We start from the raw sequence: 25,873 nt of genomic DNA, 5'->3' as shown, positions 1-25,873 counted from the left end.
TCAGCCTTTCAGTGGGCTTTTAAAGGCACTTCTCACTGTTTGATATAGCCCCTTTCTGAGGGGCAATTAATAAGCATTACTTGTGATTGACATGGTAATTAGTTGCATTAATGTGGTCATAAGAGGCTTTGTACAGTGTGAGGGGGTGCAGTGAACTGATGTTAGGACACGAGGAATGAGCACTGCGACCTCACTTAAAAAGTAATTGTCCCTTTGATTACCGCCACTTTTTTGACAGTAATTTTGTCAAAAATTGTCATTGCCAGAGTAAAAAAAAAAGTCAGATTATCCACTTACTAATTGCACAATTCGTTTAAGTAATGCAGTCCATATAAAAACTGGTTTCGGCTGTGATTTGTTGCCATAGTTATAGCACTGCTAAGTCACACTGCAGTAGGTTTGGTGTTCAGGTTACTTGAGGAGATCACACTTTGTTGAACATGTTTGCTATAATGTATAAACAGTCTTTTGTTTTCAGGGTTTCAAATATTTGACCAAACCATGAGTAGTTTGTGTTCCCAGTGGTCCCAAAGGAAACCTGAACTCCAGCCTCCCAGTCCACAGTCAAGCGTGTTTGTGCCGTCTCCACCCACATACCGCCTAATGTGCACTTTTTGTTTGTTTTTGCGTTGTGATTGTTTCAAACCATGGAATTAATTGATATCTTTTTCTATGCAAACATGAAAAAAACGATAATTTTACAGTGCGAGTCTGTGCTCTGAGGATATTTGCTTCATAAACTTTGGTGAAGGATTCCACATTATCTACATTTTCCTGAAAGCTCTTTGTGATGAGACTCTTTTTTTTTTTTTAGGCTGTTTACCTATTCTGCTGCTGGCTGATGTTCAGGTAAATGTCACATACAGCTAGCAACATAATCACAGCTGGGCAGCTGATCCAGTCTTTCACCAATCCAGTGGAAAAGCTCATATATAGTTTGCTGTTTCAGGAATGCTTACGTGGGTCATATCTACAATAGGATAGAAGCAAATTGTTGATTACTTACTGTTCAAAAACATCACTGTTACAATAGTAAGAATAAAAGGATGAACGATTAAAAACAATAGAAAATAGAATGAGTTTTCAGTAAATCTCTGGACAGACAGGAGGAGCTGCAGATTTTCTTTTAATTATAACAGTATATGATGTTTGTCATGAGATTGCATTTAAAGATTGTCCCACATGTCATATTATCTTTGAGTTAGCTACTGCACATCCCATATCATGACAATAAGCATAACTAACATAAAAATACAACTTTATGTTTCTGAAAGTTTCTCACTACACTCCGTGTTTGGGTACATTTAGTGTGTAGATAAAAGTCAGGATAAATCTAGACATCATAAATGATTTTTGTTTGTTAAAGAACTAAGAAAGAGTGAAAAAAAACATTACACCTACTCTAAATGTCACATTTTCTTTCTTCTATGCGAGCTGTTGGAGATCCTAGAACCCACTGCTGAACAAATGATGCAATAGCAAGCGCAGGCTTATTTTTTAATTATTGAGGAATTAGAGGGTAGCATTGGTTTATTTTTGTATCCTGCATAATAAGGAAGCATTTATTAGAAACAAGGCTTTGTTGGCATAACTGCTTTTCAGTAAATTCAAAAACACAATACTCTGAGATTCACAGACCCAGGATTTGATTAGGCTGTTTTGAATGGCATTGGGTGCATATTATGTTATTACTGTGACCAGTTCCTTTCTTCATATAACTGTAAAATTCCAGACGCAGGGAGGAAGAAGGAGCACAAAGCGGGCCTTGCTACTCTAACAATAAACACTGTAATAGCAACATTACTAAAGGACCTAAAAGAAGGCTGAACACACACAGAGATACACTCAGTTAATATCACAAGCACGCTGTGCATGTGTGTCCTTCGGGCAGTTAGGTAAGATATTTAAAGTACTGTGGATGTGCCTGACTAAAAATATACTACTATTCAGGTTCAGGCCACAGTTGTGGCAATCAGATTGTTCAGCGCTCTGCTGTACAGTACAAATAAAAACACCTCGACTGATACGTAGAACAAACATATGTGCTACGGTTGTTGTTTGTTTAAGGCGCTGCTTTATGCCACCTCACAGGACAGCTAATGACAGCTGCTGTTATTTTTAAGGTAAACTCCAAATGTTTGCAAGGCAATGAGAGTGTCAAAGTTTGTTTTTTTTCTTTTGATTCTTTTACAGTTTCTGTTTACTTTCTACCTCTGCCTTACATTTATTTGTTTAATTTGTCGCCGTTTGTCAAATCAGTAAGCCAGTTTTTAGAAGTGTGTAGTGTTTACTGGGAAAATGATCAAATTCTTTGTATTTTAAAGAGTCAGCGTTTGTGCTAAAAAGAACGCTTCTGCTGCCGATAGACGTTATTCTTCCAAGCTACGGCGCACAAAGGAAACAAGCTAATGACTAACTTACAAGAGCACAGATGCATGTTTTGCCTTATTAGAACGAAACAATGCTCATTTCTAGAGCATAAAACAGCAGCATATAAATATTATCACAGTCATACTGTGTACAGTTATTATATGGTATGGGACTGTGAGAGTGCTCAGTGTAGTGATGTGGTTTTTGCAAGCAGATCCGGTTATTTTCTAATAGCATTTGAATCCTTGCATGATACAGTAAGATGTAAAGGCACTTGTCTATAGGAGCAGCAAAGTGGTGCAGTGATTATCACTGCTGTCTAATGGCAAGAAGGTCCTGGGTTTGAATCCTGGCTCAGGCCCTAAATAACAGATTATCACATGCTCTTTGATTTACAGTGCAATAAAAAAAAATTGACTTCTTCCCGATTTCTTTGTTTTTTGAATATTTGTCTCACATGTTTCAGTTTATAAAGCAAATGTTAATATTAGACAAATATAACCCGAGTAAATACAAAAGGCCTTTTTTTAAATGATGATTCCATTTATCAAAGGAAAAAGACTATCCAAACCTCCCTGGTCCAATGTGAAAAGGTAATTGCCGCCTAAACCTAATAACTGGTTGTGCCACCTTTGGCAGCAAGAACTGCTTTCAAGGATTTGCAATAACAAGCAATGAGTCTTTCACATCGCTGGGTAGGAATTTTGCCCGTCTCTTCTTTAGATAATTGTTTTAATTTAAGATAGAGAGTTTTTTAAGGTCATACCAAAAGCATCTCCATCAGATTTACGTCCAGACTTTGACTAGTCTACTCCAAAACATTCTTTTTTGTTTTTTGTTGTTGTTGTTCAGATGTGGACTTGTTTGTGTGTTTTGCTTAATTGTTCTGCTGTATAACCCGAGTGTGCCTGAGCTTCAGGGCACCAGCTGATGGTTGCTGGAGAGCAGAATTCACAGTCCAATCATGTTCTGTCAGTCCTGAAGCAGCAAAACAGCCCCAGATCATCACACTACCACCACCATGTTTGACTGTTAGTATGATGTCTTTTTCATGAAGTGCTGTTTTATACCAGATGTAACGGGACTCAAACCTTCCAGAAAGTTCAACTTTCGTCTCATCAGTCCACAGAATATTTCCCAAAAATGTTTTTTTGGCAAAAGTGAGACACAACTTTGTGTTCTTTTTTGTCAGCAATGGTTTTCTCCTTGTAACACCCCCATTGATGCCATTTTTGCCTAGTATCTTTTATATTGTTGAATCATGAACTCTGACCTTAAATGAAGGAAGTGAGGCCTGCAGTTCTTTAGATGTTGTTCTGGGGTCTTTTGTGACCTCCTGGATGAGTCGTTAATGTGGTCTTGGGGTAACTTTAGTAGGCTGGTCACTCCTGGGAAGGTTCACTAAGGTTCCAACTTTTCTCAGTTTGTGGCTCTCACTGTGATTGGCTGGAGTCGGCTTAGAAATTGCATTGTAACGGTCTCAAGACTGCTCAGATAGATGTAACTTACTTTGTTTCTCGTCTGTTTTTGTGTTTCTTTAGATAGATACAAATGCCTTTTCACATCGCTGTAGATCAATTCTTCATTCCAGTGATTGAAGTTGGTGTAGCACCTCTTTTGAGATCAGCCTTTTTTTCTCTTTTCTCTCTTTTTTATTTTATTTTACTAAAACGTAGTATGTTTGTTTACAGCATTTTAAATTTAAACCAGTGGGTTTTTTTCTTGCACTTGTTAAAGTTGGCTTGCCAAGGCAGAGCTGCTATATTTCATTTAAGTTTGCTCCCACAGCAGCATAACAGGTAAGAGATGAAAAAAGGCTTTAGAGTCATAAAATCAGTCTACATCTTACTATGGCAGTCCTCACAAACACTGGACCACAAGGGGACAGAGGGTCAGTGTTCAGTGTAAATGCACTTAACTCCTTAGCTAAACTTCTGCTGCATCCCTGTAGCTACAGCCTCAAAGTCATTTTAGACACAACTGACAGACTAATCTTGCCCCTCCCAGGCACTCAGCGAAATGACGCCTCACTCTAAGACTTCAGATCCCGGCCCGTGCTGTCTCTCTGTGCTAATATCTCTGCTCTCATAATGGCACAACCAGAAATACAAGCACGGCGTGGCATATTGCCATGACGCCTGTGTTTTTGAGATCAAATGACCAGCCACATAAAAGCATAGCCAGCCAAAACACGCATGCAAGCGCACACACAGCCACGATGACATAGGCACACTCACACTACACTACAATGGCTGTCGCAGGGCTATTTCAATAATCCCCAGCATGTATGTTTAATGGTGAGGGCCCAACAGGAAATGATCGGCAAATGAAACGAAGCAGCGGGTTATTACGTACCACTCTGGTGTCAGCGCAGGCCTCCTCACCATTAATTTTATTGTAACTCATTTCTGTGGCCAGAGTGGAGCAAGATTTAATGTTTCCATTCCCCACTCCTGTTCTGCATGACAAATTGTTTTAATAAACATATACTGGGTCATAATAAAGTAATAATAATCCTACCAGTCACCTTATATCACTTCAGTTAAATTTTCCCACAAGCCAACACTGGTTACAATGACAATTACATGGTAGCCAGTCCTCAGCAAAGCAAACACAATGGGCAGATTTAATATAGTTTGTAAATATGATTAGTGTGCTGTCGCGTTATTGGAGTCTAGTATTTACATTTCTCTTCGGGCCTTTTTACTGTACAGGATCAGTATTAAATAAAGCTTTTGCTTTTTTCCTCCTGCTCTCGTTCTCCTACCAGAATGCCTCCCCTCGCTCCCCTTCACAACTTAATGAAAAACGTTGTTGACCGTTAATATTCCACGGATCAATCACTATTTTTAATTTTGCGGATAAATGTGCTATTGTGAAACCCTCAAAGAGCTCTCCCATGTGCGTGTGTGTGTGTGTGTATGTTCAAGCCTGTGTGCTGTTTTTGTGTGTCTCCAGGTTGGTTTCTTAGTGAAAGGGAGAGAATGTGTTCGCGTAATGGCTCATGGTTATTTGCAGGGGCAATTTTATGCTACATTTCAATTATTGCCTAAATTTGTTTTTAGCTCCTGAAGTCATTGCGTCTACCTGCAATTTATTCAAGACACAAATATTTACTCTGCAGAAACAAAATCAGCATGTTTTTGTGTGTGTATGTGCTGTTTTTTTTTAATACAGGAGGTTGCACTAACCCTTTCAACCTGTACAAATAAGAGAAATGAATTCAGGCCATTATGTGACATTTTTGATTGAATTGCCTTTTGGTACTCTAAAGCTTTGTGATACATTAATTCAAACAGTAACTGCTTTTGCATATTAATGTGCACTTTGTGGCCAGGGATAAGCCTCCTAGCCTCTGTGCTCCTTTTAAGGGAACTCTTAATGCTACAGTATACAGTGATATTTATAGGTGCACTTGTAAATCAGTTAATCAGCAAATCCCTTCTGCAACTATCCAAAATATTGTGGCAAGGCTTCCCAGGGGAATGACATTTTAGCAGGAAATTATTGCCCATTGACCATTAATCAGCACCCACTTAAGTGCTCTGAACAACAATTATAAACTGTGGTCCACACATGAAACATACAGTAACCAATACAAGAGCTGCTTCTGTAGCTCAAGAAAAAAATAACCAGAATTAAATGTAAAAATGAGTCTAGATTGACCCAACGAGCACAAGAAATTGTTTTGCCATTCAGAACTTAAGACCCGGCTATGTTTAGAGACAAAAACAACAAAGTGTATTTCAGGAAAAGTTAGGGTTTCATAACTTTGTTGAAAATGGTCACGCTTAATAAAAAGACAACTTTGGCTTCCTGCTGTGCTAACATGTTGTCAGCCCACTCATTCACCCTGACCTACATAAACTTCACCCCCTTATAATAATGGAAGTGTTATCTCCTCAAATAAAACCAGGAGTCAGCTGAGACCAAGGGGAATGGTGGACATGAACAAATAAGGTTAGGGAGAAAACATCCCTCTCTTGCACTGCTGTACACTTTGTGTTCATATTTTCTTATATATAAGGGTTTTAAATGACACTCTTTTTCTGATTCTTATATATTTTCTACCTTTTAATGCTGTCTGGCTGTGGATGCATACATAATGTATGACATAATTCTGGTAGAATACCTGACCACTCTTGGTAGATTGGTAGAGCTCATGTATATTGGTTGGTTTTGTGTGTAGGGCTTTGGGAAGGTCTTTCAGACGCTAAATGTTAGCCTTTATCCATTTCAAAATTAGGGATCATTGACATTTTGAAACACCAAGTTTTCCAAATTTCAAAAATATAGCTGTTGAAGAAGTTGAAGAATTTGGAAATAGCCCTCCTTCGTCATTATTGCGTCCACTTTGTGGAATATACCAGTGTCACTGCAACAAAACAGCCTGACACCATGTGTGCATACTTTTTATCTTGTGTAGATCAGAGAAAATACAAAAAAAAAGGGTCATTTAAAAAAAATGTTTGCTCTACAATCATTCCACTGTGGAGATGTCCATAGGTGCAGTTGCAAGAAGGTTTTCTGTGTCTCCAAGCACAGTCTCAAGCTTGTGGTAGAGATACCAAGGGATGGGCTAGTACATGAAGAAAGCAGGACAGGACGGAAAGGCACAAACTGAGCCTAAGGACCAATGTCTTTGTGCAAGGAGGAATGGGACAAAAACAGCCAGTCCTTTAGTGGAACTTTTGCTCACAGTCCAGCACCATGCAAATTGTATGAAATTCCCCAGAGAATACTGGAACTGGCTGGTCCTCCTTGGGCATCCCGTTCTCTTCACAGATGAGAACAGTTTCACATGATATCAGGGAAGATGACTGCCAACCACCTGCTCAGTGTTCGGCTCCTCTTTATCATCTGTTGCTAGGTGTTAATCTTAAAGAGGCATCTGTTGAATTGTTGAATAAAATACAACAGTAATTAGTGACTAAACATGTAATTTACATTAAGATACGTAGATAGATAGATAGATAGATAGATAGATAGATAGATAGATAGATAGATAGATAGATCACCAATAGAAGCTGAAAAATTTGCAAAGAGTATGTTTGTGGTGGAAGTCTGCATGTTTTTCCTGTGTCAGAGTTGTGTGTATGTCCAAAGAGGTTAGGTTAAGTGGTAGCTTAAAATTATTCCATATTTAATAATTAAAATTAATTTTAGATTATATTGTGTAACGGCAAAACTAAATACAGATCAGAAGAGACAAATAACTACTGCCCAACAAAAACAACAACAACAAATGAGAATATAATATGTAATGAGAAACAGTAATATGCAGAGATGATAATAATAATGTAATAATTAACTGACACATTTACTGGAGTGCTGTTCATATGTATCTATAAAGGATCTATAGTTTCACATTGTGACACAGAAGATGAAAGCTGATGATGATTTAAAGCAATGTAATTTTTAAGTTAGACTTGCAACCTGCTATACAACAATGAAGGCTTCCTCAGGTATATTTTAGGGTTTTCACTGAAACACAACAGCCATGACAAGTGTAATTTCTGAACATCCTTAAAATGCTTATGGTGAACACTCACCTTTTCACTAACCCTTGACAGCAACAAGTCATATAATGAATCTGCTGAGAGAAAGAAAAACATGTCTGTGTGAGTGCAGGGGACACTGGAATAGATAAAGCTGTTTAAATCAAAAGAAGCATGTGTACTGAATGCTAACTATTGTGTACAGGTAGCTCAAAAGCTAAAGCCACTAGGATCTCCTCAGTCATTAGCTTAGCTAGCAAGCCCACTCTGGTCTTACCGTATTTTCACGACCATAAGGCGCACTTAAAAGTCTTAGATTTTCTTCAAAAAGTACGGCGCGCCCTATAGCGCAGTGCGCCCTGTGTGTTGTAAGGAGGACGTAGTAGAGAACACCATGAGAACGCTAAAGGGTGAAGTGTGGGCGCAACCCTGAAAATGGCAAAGAGACACGCTTATGAAGCACAGTTTAAACTGAAGGCCATCAGCTACGCGGAGGAACATGGAAATCGAGCAGCGGCGAGAGAATTTAAGATTAACGAATCGATGGTTCGCAAATGGAGGAAGCTAGAAAACAAGCTCCGGCAGGTCAAGAAAACGCAGCTGAGTTTCCGCGGACATAAGGCGAGGTGGCCCGAGTTGGAGGAAAGACTCGAGCGGTGGATCATCGAGCAAAGAACGAGCGGGAGAAGCGTTTCGACGGTCACCATTCGGCTAAAAGCAGTTTCACTTTCACTTTTCATGAAACTGTGCCATTTTTCCATCCGGACCAGGACTACGGTAGCGCAGCAACTTCCAGCGGATTATAAGGAAAAGCTGGCCATCTTCCGCTCCTACTGCAGCAAACACATCGGGGACAAAAACATCCAGCCCAGCCACATCACAAACATGGACGAGGTCCCGCTCACTTTTGACATCCCGGTGAGTCACACTGTGGAGAAGAAGGGGACCAGCACGCTAGCGATACGCACAACGGGGCACGAAAAGTCTTCTTTTACTGTTGTGCTTGGCTGCCATGCTAATGGACAGAAACTGCCGCCTATGGTGATTTTTAAGAGAAAGACTTTGCCTAAAGAGAAGTTTCCAGCAGGAATCATCATTAAGGCAAATGAAAAGGGCTGGATGGATGAGGAAATGATGAAAGAGTGGCTGAGGGAGGTGTATGTAAGGAGACCAGGTGTTTTTTTTTTTTGTTTTTTTTTTGTTTTGTTTTTTCCACGCATCACCATCGCTCTTAATCTGTGACTCTATGCGTGCCCATCTCACAGCCGATGTGAAAAAACTAGTGAAACAAATGAACTGTGAGCTTGCTGTCATTCCGGGAGGCCTGACAAAGGAACTCCAACCGCTGGACTACTGGATTTTGTGGAAATTCCTGGTTTTCCTATAGAAAGTTAGCCAAAGTCAGACTGTAGTGCTGGAACTTGTCAAATTGCTAATGTGTAACAGTAATGAGCAAAGATTAGCATTGTTGTCCTGCCGTATTTTGCCATTATGGTCTGACTGTTGTTTTTTTTAGCAGGATATTTCAGCTGATATAATAGAAGTTTACCATTTTCATGTTTCTTATTGGATCTGAGTGTGTGTTTTTGACTCATAAAATAAATACTGCCTTTCAGTGTCGCTACTGTCTGGAGTTGTGATGGGCCTGTTGTATGTGGAGGTCTGATCCTCTGTGAAGTTGAGGGCCAGAGTCTGCTTTGAGTTGTATATACGCTTGCCTGTCACAGCTCACAGCAGTGCCACTAATTGTTGTCAAACACCGCTCCAATTTTGCTGGACACCCTCTGCAGTCGAATCAGGAGGGATTAAAAAAAAAAAGCACACAGTTCAACTCTTTGCCTATCATTCAAATTGGAGTCTTTTCTGGCGGACTCCTGCTGGTAGCCTTTAGTAGCCTCAATTTTCCCTCACACATACCACCGACCCATCCAAAAACCAGAGTGACATGAAAGGGTTCTCTTCCACCACATCCATACCATTGACAGTTGAATGAAATATTTATTTATGAAATCTAAAAACATGTATTCACCCTTGACTCTAGATTCTGGGAACATTGACTTCTGAAGCACCTCACCACCACCAGAGCCTGGCCCTCCAGTGAGTCAATTATGATGGCTTAAAGGAATGTCTGACTCTCTCTTCAAGTGTCTACTTGGCCCTAATTTTTCATCTCAGACTCTTTTCATCTGATTTTGTGCTGAAAACATGAAAACAGTCAAGGCCAGTTCTTTTTAACCTGCACATAAAACTGAAGTCAAGATTGACATATTGGGATGTTTCATATATTCACTGCAGGGCCAATTTCCCCCTCAGCTTTTCCGAGAATGGCTTATGTTTGTGTCATCTGTGGTATAGTGAGGTGATTTTAATCTCATCCAGATGCAAAGTCTACCGCGCTCTCTCTATAGGTTCTGATTATTTCAGGTTTCAAAAAAGTATTGCTTGGACTCTTTATCCCACAGGTCTGATCCAATTTTTACTAACTGATAATATTTGAGTTGGCACAGGAGGTTTGTGCTTTCATTGGTTTTTGCTCTCATCACCAAGACCTTCAAAAGGGATGCACAACCTTTACAAATGAATTCATACTTCTGTAATTGTGTTTCATGCTGCCTGCCCAGTGCTGTGTTGCCCTACATTTTACTGCCTCATTTTTTTTTCTTTGCAGTTTTTGAAGAAGGGGAGAAAAAAAGTGTTACTTGTGGAAGCATGATTACCATCGGAAGCTGCTCGTATTTTTCATCGGTTTGTCTTGTGGTACACAGTCAGTGTAAATATGCAGAGGCAGGCCACGTTGTTTTGCAGAGTGGAGACTTGAGGGGGCACTTGTCAGAGACTTTATATGTGATTTCAAATTTTGAGATATTGGTTTTCTGACAGAAAATAATGTCGGGTTTGTCAAATCCCTGAAAATTTGTGTGGGTGTTTTTCTACTTGTAATCGCTCAATTTATTCAATAATAAACGATTTTGCCCAACTGTTTGGATGTGGTTATTGTCAATGAGTTTGTTGCATTTGGTGACTGACTTGATAAATAACAGAGAAACTGGATCAAATCAGATTTAACCATTTGGAGTTTTCATTGACTCATGGGCGATTTTGCCTCAGGGATTTGAGCGGGTCGTCTACCAATTTGAAGGCCGGTGGATTGATCCCTGACTCCTCCAGTTTGCAAGCTGAAGTAACCTTGGGCAAGATACTAAACTCCAAGTTCAGTATCAGCATCCAGTGTGTGTGTGTAAATGTTAGAAAACGTGGGATAGATAAAAGCTCTGTATCCATATATGTGTCATTATTGAAAGTGCTTTGAGTGCTTATCTGAGTAGAAAGGCAGTATGGAAGCCAGTGCTTGATTGCTATGAAACTTTAGCATCTTGGTTGACACTGGAATTGTGTGTGGAGTAGCAGCTTACAGAGTTTGTTTTGTTTTTCCTGTCACTGAAAATTACCAGTTACCATCTGTGCAAGTATTTTTTTAATGACCTACCTGTTGCATTTCTAAGTTAAGTGACCTTTAGTGACTGTCTGAATAATTACATGTGAGAAGTCTACTTGCTTCAACAACTTTAGATGGGATGGAACTTGACGATCTAAAAACTAAGCCTGTGGATCTTTGTTAATATTTGTTTTGCATTGTAAAAATGTGTATGGTGTCAAGGGGTCATTAAAGTTGGTAGCCCAGAACGCAAAAACCACAAATGTTGATTATTTTGTTAATATTTTTACTCCACTGCGTACAACTCTAGACACTGTAGCCCCTCTGAAAAAGAAAGCCTCACATCTTGACTCCCTGGTATAATTCTCAAACAGGTACTTTAAAGCAGATAACTCGTAAGCTGGAGTGGAAATGGCATCTCACTAATGTAGGAGATCATCATTTATCCTGGAAAGCCAGTTTGCTGCTCTATAAAAAAAGCCTTCCGTAAAGCTTGAGCATCTTACTATTCATCACTGATTGAAGGAAATAAGAACAACCCTGTAGCCAGGCTGATAAAATGCCAGAGCTCTGTTGAGCCAGCAATTTCTTTAACCTTTATTAGTAATGACTTTCCTAATGAATTTCTTTACAAATAAAATTTTAGCCATTAGAGAAAAAATTACTCATAATCATCTCATTTAAACCGTTGCCTCACTTGGCCCAGCCGTCGTAGGTGATATAGTTAATTTAGTTAATATACTGTAACTAGATAGTTAATATATAGTATAGGCCTATAACTTTCATTTTATCTCAAACATTCTTGAAACAGTAGTTGTAAAACAGCTAACTGATCATCTGCATGTTTTATTTAAATTTTCAGTTATGTTTCAGGGTCATCACAGTACAGAAACAGTTTTAGTGAAGGTCTTCTTATGTGCTTGTCCTGCTAGACCTCAGTGCAGCGTTTGATACTGTTGACCATAACATTTTATTACAGTGATTAGAGGATGCTGTAGGTACTAAAGGTGCTGCACTGCAGTGGTTTGAATCATATCTAACTAATAGACTCCACTTTGTTCATATAAATGCAGAGTCTTCTTCACACACTAAGGTTAATTATGGAGTTCCACGGGGGTCAGTGCAAGGACCAGTTTACATTATACATGCTTTGTTTAGGCAGTATCATTAGAAGGCATAGCATACATTTTCACTGCTATGCAGATGGCACCCAACTTTATCTATCCCTGAAGCCTGATAACACACACCACTTAGTTAAACTGCAGGAATGTCTTAAAGACATAAAGACCTGGATGACCTCAAACTTTCTGCTTCTAAATGTAGATAAAACTGCCGTTATTGTACTCGGCTCTAATAATCTTAGTCATGCGGTTTCTAACCAGATTCCTACTCTGGATGGCATTACCTCAGTCTCCAGTAACGCTGTGAGGAATCTTGGAGCCGTTTTTGACCAGAATATGTACTTCAATGCACATATTAAACTAATTTGTTGGACTGCTTTCTTCAATTTGCACAATATCTCCAAAATTAGAAACATCCTGTCTCAGATTGATGCTGAAAAACTAGTTCATGCATTTATTACTTCTAGTCTGGACTACTTCTACTACTATCATCATGATGTCCCAAAAACTCCCTGAAAAGCCTTCAGTTGATCCAAACTGGTGCAGAAAGAGTACTTACAGTGACAGAGAGAGCATATTTCTCCTGTATCGGCTTCTCTTCACTGGCTCTTTGTTAAATCCAGATTCAAATTAAAAATCCTGCTCCTCAGATACAAGGTCTTGAATAATCAAGCCCCATCTTATCTTAATGACTTTATAGTACCGTATCACCGCATTAGAGCTCTTTGCTCTCAGACTTGGGCTTACTTGTGGTTCCTAGAGTATTTAAATGGGAGGCAGAGCCTTCAGCTTGAAGGCCCCTCTTCTGTGGAACCAGCTTCCATTTTGGAATCAGTTTGGATTCAATAATAAAAGTTAACGTGAGGGTTCCCAATGGTCAGGGACAAATGCAATCGCATGGCAGGATGCTGTGAATGGACCAAACTTCAGTCAGGAGAACGACTGAGATAATCCACCCACAATACGAGGTTAGTGATTAATATACTGCAACAACATGGGAATAGAGCAGCTGCGAGAGAATTTAACATTAATAAATCAATGGTACTGAAGTGGAGGAAGCAAGAAGAATGAGTTGAGTAAAGTTTGATTTATCTGACTGTTTTGTTCTGCTTAATACGCCTTATAATCCGGTGCACCTTATGCATGAAAACACACCCGTTCATCGATGGTGCGCCCCGGTGTGCCTTATGGTCCGAAAAAAATGTTAATATTAATTCGTATATATCCAATTTGTATCATATTTGCTACATCCTGCATTTTTTGTAATTTATTGCTTAAAAATGTCCTGTGCAGTTTGTTTCATTCCTGCGGGGGCGAAAAAACAATCCTACTGATGATGTAAAACACATGTATCAAATATACATTTGGCTTTAAAGGGTTAAAATAATCATGGCAGCAATATAAGGAATAATACTCATCAGTCATCACTTGCTTCAACATAATGAATAAAAATCATGAGACTATTAGACATGAGAGAAAGAAGTAGAAAAACTTGAGAGGTATCATGAGCAGCAGCTTATACAGCTGTGGCTCCAGCAAACATCAGCTGATACTAGAAATTAATTTTAAATAAATTCTAACAACAGCTGATCAAGCTTGAACGTGCTGCTGTTGTTGTTTAGCGCAACATCCGCTGGTTTCCTGTTTCTGGCGCAAAGTGGGAGATAAATAAACAAGAGAGACGATCAGCTGATCATTGATCAGTTTCATGATTGACGTAGCAACAGGGGAGGGAGGGAGAGAGAATGAGGGGAGAAGAGGCAGCTGTGCAACGTAAAGACAGAATAACTCCAGCTTTGTGTCTTTTTTTTCATTCTCCCTGAAGTCCAGAACGAATCGCGTTCCTTTTCCTCTCAATACGGATGTATTGTAATTGGTCCAGCCCAGAGTTGATCATGACCAATTGGCTAATCCACCACCTTTCATTGTTTATACCATTACAAAAACAAACAAACATAAAAATGAAAAAATCATCATCGGCCCACTGGGCAAATGTCCGGGATGCCCAATGGCCAGTCCAGCTATGCTGGTGGGTAACAGGCATCTCCGAAAACGTTAGAGCAGTTATGCAAATATGTGATGTCTTGATGAATCGAGCAGGTATTTGAAGTTTACACAGCAACATTCACGCATGAAAATATCTTAAAAGTTTATTTTGTGACCCAGAAAGAGTAATATTTTAAACTCCGCCACTCTGTGTTCCTCTGCCACTGCCTCGTTTGAGTTTTAGACGAAATGGATTCTGGGATATTGCATTTCATCATTTCTAGCTGACTGGAGTCCAGACCAGTCAATCAGATTTTTTTGCATCCAAGTCTGTGATTGGCTGGTTTTGTGGCACAAATATAACGGTGTAGAGAAAGAGTTGAGCGCGCACGGGCAGAAATGTTGAGAGCGCGAGCAACACGTTGCGAGGAAGCGCAAATGCAAAAACTGAGCGACAGGGGCTGCTATTGTGTGTGTATGTGGATAATAGCAAACACTGAAATACATTTTTTGCACGCAGAAATGAATTTTGTTCACTCAAATTCAGCTTTTCGTCGCTCAAAATAAATTTCTCCTCAAAATACAACACTTGCACCTGCAAAAAAAATTTATGTGTGCTCAAATTTTTTTTACGTGCGCTCAGAATAGTGGCACAAAAATAACACCATACATGACAAGGTAATTAACAAATAATTCACCAAACAAAAAACAAGATGGGTGGCAACAGGGTCAGCCGCTTGCATAGGTTACATCGTAGGCTCCACAAAGATTCACAGCAGAAGTATAAATCAACCATAATCACAGAGGGGCACCATGAGGACATGCAGCCCACACACAGAGGTCCCATCCAACCAGGAGACTCAAACCAGGAAACTTCTTCCTGCTTTGCTTACAGTTCTAACCACTCCATCACTGTGCCTCCCAAAAGTGCAATTGCATGCTGTGCCATTCGCTACAGTTTGCTAGCAGCTGTAAGAACACTGAGAGTCGAGTCATTAATGAATCCGATTAAACAACTGTTTTTGGCATTTTTGCTAAACAGTGGAAGAGTGCATTTGTTTTGCCCTCCAGGGGATGCTCCTATAATGATGTAACATCACGTGAAAACTATGAATAGCCATGAAGTCCTGTTGCTAACTTCACTATCTCTCCATTACCTGGATGATGGTGCAGTAATGGAAAATGGTGAACCAGTGGATGCATTCCCAGGGACAGGAAATAACAGGACTCTTTTCTGGAAGCTGGCAAGCACTGTGACATTGAGATCCTTTGCATGAAATTACTAAGTTACCTAGGCCATTAGACGCAGAATAAACTAAACGTGTCCCATTTAATCTACCAGACTTTAAACTCAGCATCTTGACATTCATGAAAAGAAGTAGAGAAGAGAGGCTTTAGAGACCTCCCTGAAGGGCAGGCATGAAGAGAGGCAACCAGAGATGGTAATGTGGCTGTGTGTGTGTGTGTGTGTGTGTGTGTGTGTGTGTGTGTGAGGGGTAGGGGTACTTGAGGCAGTTGAGAACTCATTTCAGACCCAATCCTAACCCTCTCAGTCACTCAGTCATCTCTCCTTACAACTCAATACTAAGGACCTGTGTGTCTCTGTCTGACACTCTATGTAACTCTTCATTATCCTCCAGCCAAATTCAAAACAGCCCCCCTCCCTCACCTCACAGTGGCGCAGCAGTAGGGGCCCTTTTTGTCAGCCCAGAGTCAAACAAGCTGCCCCCACCCTACGCTTTCCAACATGGCTGGAATGTTTTCCTGTTAGTTTAAGTCTCATCTCAACTAATTAATATTTTTGCTTATAGCTGCTGTAGTTCCCATGAGAGGCCCCTTAATTAATCATTTATAAATCTACACAGCCTCCCAGTTTATTAGTCTCTGCCTTTGGCGTTGGCTGACTGCATTGGGAAACCGCAAATGATTAGTTACAGGAATGAAAGCTTTTTTTCCCCTCTTCTCTCACTCCCTTGTTTGCAGCTGATTAGGGCCTCACACAGAGGTATTTCCACAGCCCTGCACTGCACTTTAATTCATTCAGAGCACCTGACACATTATTCACTCTCCCACCTCTCTGATCCTCTGCCTATTGTTTGAACCAATGTTTTTCCTCAGCCGCACTGAGGCATGGCGATCAGTTAAGGATCACTCTCAGCCCAGTCAAAACAAAAGCCACAGCACCAAACATGGAAGAAGGGAATTATAACGCTGAATGAGATCTTGACCATGTGGTGAGCCTGAACTGGCCTGCCATGGAGACTGGCCTGATTTCCAGACGCCCTTTTGGGATCAGGTTGAGGGCAGGACTGGTGACGGGAGGAAAACGCATTCACAATTAATCCCTTAGAGCTAAGGACTTCAAGCCATGTCACAGCGCTAAAGCTGTCAGACATTTATTGGAAAAGAGGCAATATTTCCATCAGTTTAACAGAAAAATAAATTAATTGAATCAGCTGAAAGCAGTGTGGGAGGTTTTCATAATGTCTTTGCACTCTCGGGGAAGAACGCCTCATGCAACAGGGTTCCTTCATCCAATTAGACCTCCGCTGGCTGGCTCACACCAGCCTCACTCTGCTCAACATTCCACCTTATCGCTGCCTTTTTATCCCTTTTATCATCAAAGTGACTGCACTTTACTTTGGCATATAGGTAAAGCTTCCAAAACCCTCCTAGAGAGATGGACTAATTATGTTATAAGAGTCACACTGTGCAGCTCTGGACAGCCTGCTACACATGCAGCCGTGCTGGTTGATCCTAATGTTGAAATGATGTGAGGTTGGATGTTCAGCATTAAACTATACTGCAAAGGAAACGTGGCATAAAACGTAAAATATAATAGCAAAACCTGGACCTCTTGCTGTAAAAAATATATCCCTTGATTACTAGTTTTTCTGTTTCCAGAACACCTCAGCTCTCTGCACAAACACAGCATATCAAACTGGACTTAACTGGACATTGTGAGGTTCATCACAGCTATTTGTTAATCAGCACGGCGGCACACTTTCCCTGCAGATAACACAGGCAGAAAATGTAATCATCCGAGAGTGCAGGAGAGAGAGGGGGAGAGAGACTGCACGAGTGAGGTAATTACATTCACGTTCGTATACATAGTGACAGCAAATGTGTGGCTGTTTTTGTCTGCATAAGGACCAATTACTTTTATTGAAATGTGTAATAATTTCCCTCTTTTTCCATAGTGATGGGTCTATTAATGGCTCAGAGACTAACTAGATCAAAGAAAAGCCCTGCAGAAAGCGGAGCTCCATCTGCACTGTCTTTTGCACTGAACGTCGACGTAAGCCACATTAGTAGTATTTGTGCTCTTTTGATGGCGCCATTGCACTGTAATGCACCGTAAACTAATTCCAGGTGTCATCTCAAATAGAAAATTCTAACGAGAAAACGTCAAACCAGGGATGGAATCAGAAATAAACATACTGGCCAGTACAGTGAGCAAAATGCATACATCCAAACCTTGCAAACAAAGGCCGTGCCAGCCAACAGACTTTACCTCAGGACGCTACCAACAGGACTGATCAGTGTGGTGATTTTTATGTAGTGATTAAACTTGGTCATCTGATGCTTTAGGACGCAAAATGCCATTTTCCACAAATGAAAGAGCAGTAAATGCATATTCAGAGCAAACACTAAACACCAAATCGGTGTATTGTTATATACCATTCATGTCTGTTAGCATTAGTTCAATTAGTGTGCTCCAGAGACCTAAAAAAAAAAAAGAGCAGGAGTGTGAATTGCTTTTCACACACCTCTGTTTACAAATGTGTTTTTTTCATGTACAGTTTGTACTAAATTAAAGAGTCGGGTTTGGACAGCCAAAGCTCCCCTTCCCTTTCTTCTTAATCTTTTTTTTTTTTAATTAAACCAAGACTGTCGTCTCTTTATACAGTACACTGACGGATCACCTTATAATTTTTAATTTCTCAGCAAACTGAATAATTTTTTTGTGGTTTTTAGCTCTTGGTCCTGTTTACCTCCTGGTTGAAATATTAGGTTCATCACTACATGGAAGCCTCTGCACAGTGCCACCGTGTTTACATGTTGTCATAAATATCAGTTATGGCACTTTGATTGGCAAATATGTTATATTCCGTATGTTAAATCATGCTTTAGCTGTAACATTAGTAACTTTAGTAATATTAGAAAATAGCATTAGTAACTTAATTGTAATAGTATTCGTGTGCCAGTGTGTTAGATAGACCTGTTTAACTGTTGCTTAATGCAGATATCTAATTAGCCAATCACATGGATTTACACATGGTCAAGACGACCTCCTGAAGTTCAAACTGAGCATCAGAATGAGGAAGAAAGGTGTTTTAAGTGGCTTTGAGTGAAACATGATTGTTGCTGCCAGACAGGCTGATCTGAGTGTTTCACAAACTGCTGATCTACTGAGATTTTCCTACACAATTATCTCTAGAGTTTACAGATAATGGTCTGAAAAAGTAACAGAGGGATAATGCCGATGCTGATGGAGATGAGGAAGGATCAGAGAGGGACCAAGTCACGAACCATCAACCTCCATGCTCCAACTTCTCTTCTTTTCATGCACATGCCAGTAACCCTTCTGCAGCCAATCAGTGCTGGGAATAAATCGGAGGAGAGAGAGGTTAATGAGGATGACAAAAAGATAATAGGGGGATAATAGATGTGCCAGCACACTGTGTGCATAACAATACCAGAGGTCAGAACAAAAATGACCAGACTGCTTCAAGATGGCAGGAAGCAGACAGTTACTGAAATAACTTCTTGTTACACGCAAGGTACGCAGAAGAGTATCTGTTAATGCACAACACATCCAACCTTAAAGTAGTTGGGCTGCAGCAGCAGAAGACCTTGCTGGGTGCCACTCCAGTTGTCAATGAACAGGAAACTGGGGCTACAATTCATACAGACCAAATGTGGACAATAGAAGATCGGAAAAGTGTTGCCTGCTCAAATGAGTCTTTATTTCTGCTGTGATGTTTGGATGGTAGGGTCAGAACTTGGCATAAACAGCATGAAAGCATGGATGCTTCCTTCCTTGAGATGGTAGCGGTGTAATGGTGTGAGTGATATCTCCTTGGTGTAAACTGGGGATTATTTAAGCAACACCTTTGTCAATATCGTTGCTGACCATGTCCATACTTTTATGTCCACGCTGTACACATCTTCTGATGGCAGCTTCCAGCAATATAACGACCGTTGTCACAAAGCTCAGATCAAATCACACTGGCTTCTTCAACATGGGAGTGAGTTCACTGTACTCAAATTCCCTCCATCATCACCAGGTATGAGTCCATTACAGCACCTTGAGGGTGTGGTGGAATGGTAGGTTTACACCATTGACGTGCAGCTGACAAATCTGCAGCATCTGTGTGATGCTATCATGTCAATATGGATCAGAATCTCAAAGGAATGTTTCCGGCACCTTGTTGCATCCCTGCGACAAAGAATTAAGACAGTTCTGCGAAAAGGAGCCAGTGAGCATATATACACGCACGCACTCGAGCTACCGTCTTGGAGTAGAGCATCTGCTTTACTTAACATCTGAAACCGGGCCTTCTTGTAGTGAGCCACTCTGTGCGGCCCTTGACATGAAACAATGATCTTTTTTTTGCGATAATACCGGAGGCAGTTTTCCTCGGTCCCTTATTTTCATCTATTAAACCCTGTCAGTGCAGACTCTCTTGGCAGTTCTTGGCGCTTTGTGTCTTTTGTGTCCCATACAAGGCTGAATGATGAGCGGAAAAAGAGCAGGCACACTTCGAAAATAAAATTTAGTTGTTTTGGCCTTGTTACATCAGATGATTATGTGTGTTCGAGGCCATGGCTTAATAGGTAACTGAAACACACGGCAGCTGTTGTTGTGGACGGCCATTATACAGCGCAAGGGTTTGATAGTAATAACACGCCTGTGCAATATTGTGCACTTTGGCTCAACAACACTACAAATTTTAAAATAAGCATGCAGTTGAATCGGTGCCTCTTGTTGACAAAGCGTTAAACAAAACATTACATTATGAGCCTAAAATGTTATCTGGAACTGTTTATATTCCCCCCAAACTACAGGTGTTTCTTTTTTTTCACGTCCACCCCGCACAAATATTCCAACGCTGATTTTTGTCATGCTGTTAAATTAAGCAGAAATAATTTAATAGCGCCTGGTGAGTTGGCACACAGAGGAATAAGCTCATAAAACCTGACAAAAACAAGCAATGCTCCATTATTCTCTTCGTTCTTCTGTGGCCTTGAAAAGTGCGAAGAGTTAACTTTAGATATGAATTTAGCTTAGGCCACTGTGGTTGGCTTCAAAGCTAAAATTACTTAGAAATATATTGTTTTCGGCTGAAGTGTAAGACTGAGCCTTAGGGCAGCTCTTTTATTCTTGCATTGTTGTTTTGATTAGATTTTATTTTTCAAAATTGCACAAAACAGAGAGCAGGCTTTAGCACACAACTAGAATAACTAAAAGCAATATCCTTTGGAGTGCTGCTGTCTTTGTGTACTTATACCCACCTTCTCCATTATTTCTTACTCCGTCTTCCATCTCTCTGTTGCTTTGTTGAACACCTAAATTAAAACAGGTGAAATATTGAAATCTGTTTTATGAATGAGGCTGCTTGTTTCCTTTGATTTGTTCGTGCAGTAATGAAACTCTTATCTCTCCTGCGAGCTATTTGGTTGTGAAATTGCTGCGCCACAAACCTGACACATTAGAAGCTATGATGTGGTTTGGAGGAGATATACCGTAGCATGTGCAGCTGTGTTGTCATTCTAACATTGCTTTTTTGAGCACTGATTAACTGGATTAATAGTAGCTTTCTTATCCAATCATGAGCCACATCAGCAGAGGAGAAAAGCCATATATAAAGTGAGACGGGATGGTACTGTTGACATAACCTGACATCGGTACAGAAATAACATTATTGAATTGAAATATAAACCTAGAATATGCAATAAAGTTATAGAAATTTTATTACATGATCAAAAAGGCTTCAATTTGGAGGTTTCTTTCTCAAAGGCTGATAACTGGAAATTGTTTTATTATTTTATAAAATAAGTATAATAAGAGTTGTAACTGTAAATGCATAAATTCAAGGGTCTGCCTGAAATAAAATAGGCTCTAGAATAATAAATAAATAGAATAATAACCTCTGGAATACTTTGTTATAAAAAGGAGATCACGGTTGACTCAATATATGCAAGTGCCCAAAAAGGGTCCAAAATCGTCACTCCATCACCTCCGTGCGTAACAGCTAGTGTGGTGTGTTTGTGGCCAGATATTTCTATATCGACCTCATCTATCCAAAGGACACTACTCCAGAAGTCTTATGGTTACAAGTTTGTAAACCTTTGACAGCTGTGCGATCATGTTCTTTTTAGAGAGAAGAGTCTTTTTCCTGGCAAGTCCAAACAACCTGTACTTGTTCTAATTGTACTGTCATGAACTTTATCACTTAGCACGCTAACTGAGGCCTGTAGAGTCTGAGATGTAGCTCTTGGGTTGTTGGGATGTGCGCTTCATGGAAGATTTTTGGCATTATTTAACACACATCTCAATGCTCCAGACAGCCTGCTATTGGTTATCCTCTTAATTTCTGTGGAAGCAGTAATGGTGTTTTTCACAGGACTGCATTGGACTGTGTAGAATGTGATCTAATTTAGAATAAATAGATTGTAATACAAAGTATGCTTCCGGTTCTGCTACTTTGAGTCATTCAAAAGTCACTAACACGCGAGCATGCGGTGTTCTCAGTTTCTCTAGTTTCACAACTGAGGCTTCGAAAGAGGTAAAACCCAGAGGATGAAATCATAGTGGGTACTCCACCTTTTTATGAAGGATATGTTGCCGGTTGACCTTTTTGTGTGCAGTTTGCATGTTCTCCCTGTGCTTGCGTGGGTTTCCTCCTGGTACTCCAGCTCCCTCCCACAGTCCAAGTCATGGATGATAGGTGAATTGGTGATTCTAAACAGGCTGTGGATGTAAAGCAGATAAAGTGCCTGCTAGTGCATAGAATAAAGGACTGCATGAATGTATGGTTAAAATGTAGCTTGTAGTTTAAAGTGCTTTGAGTGGTCAGTAAGACTACAGGGAGTGCAGAATTATTAGGCAAATGAGTATTTTGTCCACATCATCCTCTTCATGCATGTTGTCTTACTCCAAGCTGTATAGGCTCGAAAGCCTACTACCAATTAAGTATATTAGGTGATGTGCATCTCTGTAATGAGAAGGGGTGTGGTCTAATGACATCAACACCCTATATCAGGTGTGCATAATTATTAGGCAACGTCCTTTCCTTTGGCAAAATGGGTCAAAAGAAGGACTTGACGGGCTCAGAAAAGTCAAAAATAGTGAGATATCTTGCAGAGGGATGCAGCAGTCTCAAAATTGCAAAGCTTCTGAAGCGTGATCATCAAACAATCAAGCGTTTCATTCAAAATAGTCAACAGGGTCGCAAAAACCAAGGTGCAAAATAACTGCCCATGAACTGAGAAAAGTCAAGCGTGCAGCTGCCAAGATGCCACTTGCCACCAGTTTGGCCATATTTCAGAGCTGCAACATCACTGGAGTGCCCAAAAGCACAAGGTGTGCAATACTCAGAGACATGGCCAAGGTAAGAAAGGCTGAAAGACGACCACCACTGAACAAGACACACAAGCTGAAACGTCAAGACTGGGCCAAGAAATGTCTCAAGACTGGTTTTTCTAAGGTTTTATGGACTGATGAAATGAGAGTGAGTCTTGATGGGCCAGATGGATGGGCCCGTGGCTGGATTGGTAAAGGGCAGAGAGCTCCAGTCCGACTCAGACGCCAGCAAGGTGGAGGTGGAGTACTGGTTTGGGCTGGTATCATCAAAGATGAGCTTGTGGGGCCTTTTCGGGTTGAGGATGGAGTCAAGCTCAACTCCCAGTCCTACTGCCAGTTTCTGGAAGACACCTTCTTCAAGCAGTGGTACAGGAAGAAGTCTGCATCCTTCAAGAAAAACATGATTTTCATGCAGGACAATGCTCCATCACACGCGTCCAAGTACTCCACAGCGTGGCTGGCAAGAAAGGGTATAAAAGAAGAAAAACTAATGACATGGCCACCTTGTTCACCTGATCCGAACCCCATTGAGAACCTGTGGTCCATCATCAAATGTGAGATTTACAAGGAGGGAAAACAGTACACCTCTCTGAACAGTGTCTGGGAGGCTGTGGTTGCTGCTGCACGCAATGTTGATGGTGAACAGATCAAAACACTGACAGAATCCATGGATGGCAGGCTTTTGAGTGTCCTTGCAAAGAAAGGTGGCTATATTGGTCGCTGATTTGTTTTTGTTTTGTTTTTGAATGTCAGAAATGTATATTTGTGAATGTGGAGATGTTATATTGGTTTCACTGGTAAAAATAAATAATTGAAATGGGTATATATTTGTTTCTTGTTAAGTTGCCTAATAATTCTGCACAGTAATAGTCACCTGCACACACAGATATCCCCCTAAAATAGCTAAAACTAAAAACAAATTAAAAACTACTTCCAAAAACATTCAGCTTTGATATTAATGAGTTTTTTGGGTTCATTGAGAACATGGTTGTTGTCCAATAATAAAATTATTCCTCAAAAATACAACTTGCCTAATAATTCTGCACTCCCTGTAGAAAGTGTGGTATAAATGCAAGTATATCACTAACTTTATTTTCTGGCGCTGCACAGGTAGCATACAGTTAGGCTGTATGTGGTGTAGAGTGGAGGGATTTCTTCTGCAATGCTACGACTACACATTTGCACAAGCATACAAGAAGAGCTGTGGATGTGTGTATGAAAACTTCCCTGGCAAGTCTTTGCAGGTTTATTTTATTTTTTCAAATATTTTTAGTGCAGCGGCTTAAAATTCTCATTGCATGAATTCGTCCATCTGTTGAGAGGGTGACTCCCTTGTTTCCAACAAGTTTAATCTACCACTCTAAAATTAACCCGCCTGAAAGCAGGTTAAACATGTAGCGTCTGTTACCATGGTGAGCCAGCCTGAGTAAAGTGATATCTAAACACCCCATTGATCATTGATGCAGTAAATCCACTGTGCTCAAAAGCAAATAACTAATCATTATAACAGTAATATGCAATTTGCTGCGAAGCAAGAAAAGGGTGAAAGAGCAGCTTCTTCATATATTAGCTCTGTTGTCTATCTCTGAAATAATTTTCAAATTTAAATAATCAACAATGAAGATGAAATACAAACCCTGTTATTTCACTGCTACTTCATATCATCATCTCTCATTCAAACATCGCTCCTCCTAATCCACCACAAGAGATTAATAAAGTTATTGTTGCATTTTAAAAATGCTTTTAGCGTATGTCCATAAGCCTTGTGAAGAGCATGTAAACCAAAGTGTAATACTGTAATCTCAAGCATGATGCCATCACCATACAAAAACTTCACCCCCTACCTGATGCAAAGACATTCCTTGCTTATTTTTTGCATATTAGTCACACTTGTTTCAGATCACCAAACTAATTTTATACCACTAAAAGACAAAGATAACCCAAGTAAATGCAAGATGTTGTTTTTAAATTATGATTTCATTTATTAAGGGTGAAAAAAAGCTCTCCAGACCTAACTGATGAATTAACTGTGAATAACCACATTTCTCTTTTTGAAATCCGGAGCCTGATTCCTGCCAGACCTGTTGAATCAAGAAATCACTTACACAGAAGCTGTCTGACAAAGTGAAAAAGGAATAGGCTAAAAGATCTCACAAGGCAAAACATCATGACATGATTTAAAGAAACAGCTGAGACCTATGCATCTGGAAAGACTTTGGGACCCCAGTGAACCACAGTGAGAGCCATTATCCAAAAATGGAGAAAACCAAAAGGTTTGGATTACTTTTCCCCCCCCATGATCAATAAAATAATTTAAAATCTGCATTTTGTATTTACTCAGGTTATATTGGTCTAATATTAATATTTGAGTTTTTTTGTATTTCAAAAATGCAAAAACAACAACTGAGAAGTTTTTCGTGGCCCTGTATCTAGAGTTATAGAGTGCTAAAGAAAAGGAAGAGACATATGTGCGCTGGGTAAGTCAGTGTTGATGGCTGACGGTTACATGGAAAAAAAACAGAGACATTTTAAAGCTTGGGTTTTGTGACATGATGTCCAGTCTGCTTGTCCTAATCTGCTGTAATAGAATCCTGATTTCTTTGACTTAGAGATGAGAGTCACTGTGATATAGTGCCCAGGCACCATCTGCAGTTACGGCCATCATAAAAGGACAAAGAAATATCTGACAGGTTTAAAGAAGAAATTGTCACGAAAAAATTGCAGTCGGAAATTAAGAGCTGAAAATGATATAGTGAGCACATTATATGTCAGTTTTTGTGTATCGCAGCTATTAATCAATTACCCGATGGGTTTATGAACTGAAAATTAACCAGCAACAATTTTGAGGATCAGTCAATGTAAAAAAAAATAA

At 40.0% G+C, this 25,873-nt stretch overlaps 2 long non-coding RNA genes across 2 annotated transcripts in view; both read right to left on the bottom strand.

Annotated features, from left to right (window-relative positions):
- Positions 1 to 25,873, bottom strand: part of LOC309691102 — a 248,062-nt gene that overhangs the window by 195,536 nt on the left and 26,653 nt on the right. The gene's annotated exons all lie outside the window — the stretch shown is intronic.
- Positions 18,759 to 22,371, bottom strand: LOC309691317. Its single transcript, XR_014271953.1, has 3 exons — positions 22,243 to 22,371; positions 20,931 to 20,984; positions 18,759 to 19,015 (listed from the first exon to the last, which is right to left on the bottom strand). It is a non-coding gene; the product is annotated as an uncharacterized lncRNA (long non-coding RNA).

This window comes from Aulonocara stuartgranti, assembly GCF_965226115.1.
Source record: "Aulonocara stuartgranti genome assembly, chromosome: 1".
In the NCBI taxonomy this organism is placed as follows: domain Eukaryota; kingdom Metazoa; phylum Chordata; class Actinopteri; order Cichliformes; family Cichlidae; genus Aulonocara; species Aulonocara stuartgranti.
This window is presented reverse-complemented; position numbering and strand designations above follow the sequence as displayed.